Genomic DNA, 714 nt, shown 5'->3' with positions numbered 1-714 from the left:
TTTGTTGTGTTACGGTCTGAATTCAGAATTGATGAAAGATTTGTTTCTCTCACCCATCTACACACAATACCCCATAATGACAAAGTGAAAAATGTTTTTCAATTTAAAAAAAAATTGAATAAAAAAAAATAAAATACAGAAATGTTTCATTTACATACGTTTTCACACCCCTGAGTTAATACATGTTAAAATATCCTTTGGCAGAGATTACAGCTGTGAGTTATTCTGGGTAAATCTAAGAGATCTAAGAGATTGGCACACCTGGATTGTACAATATTTTTTTAATTCTTCAAGCTCTGTCAAGTGGATTGTTAATCATTGCTAGACAGCCATTTTCAAGTTTTGCCATAGATTTTCAAGCCAATTTAAGTCAAAACTGTAACTAGGCCACTCAAAAATATTAAATGTAATCTTGGTAAGCAACTCCATTATATATTTGGCCTTGGTGTTTTAGGTTATTGTCCTGCTGAAAGGTGAATTTCTCTCCCAGTGTCTGTTGAAAAGCAAACTGAACCAGGTTTTGGATTTTGCTTGTGCTTAGCTCTATTCCGTTTCTTTTTATCCTAAACAATGTTGTTGATCCATCCTCAGTTTTATCTTATCGCAGCCATTAAACTATGTAACTGTTTTAAAGTCACCATTGGCCTCATGGTGAAATCCCTGAGTGGTTTCCTTCCTCGTCAGCAACTGAGTTAGAAAGGACATCTGTATCTT

Source organism: Oncorhynchus tshawytscha, linkage group LG09 (genome assembly GCF_018296145.1).
Source record: "Oncorhynchus tshawytscha isolate Ot180627B linkage group LG09, Otsh_v2.0, whole genome shotgun sequence".
NCBI classification, from domain to species: Eukaryota; Metazoa; Chordata; class Actinopteri; order Salmoniformes; family Salmonidae; genus Oncorhynchus; species Oncorhynchus tshawytscha.
The sequence above is the reverse complement of the archived record's forward strand: the minus strand, read 5'-3'. Positions refer to the sequence as shown.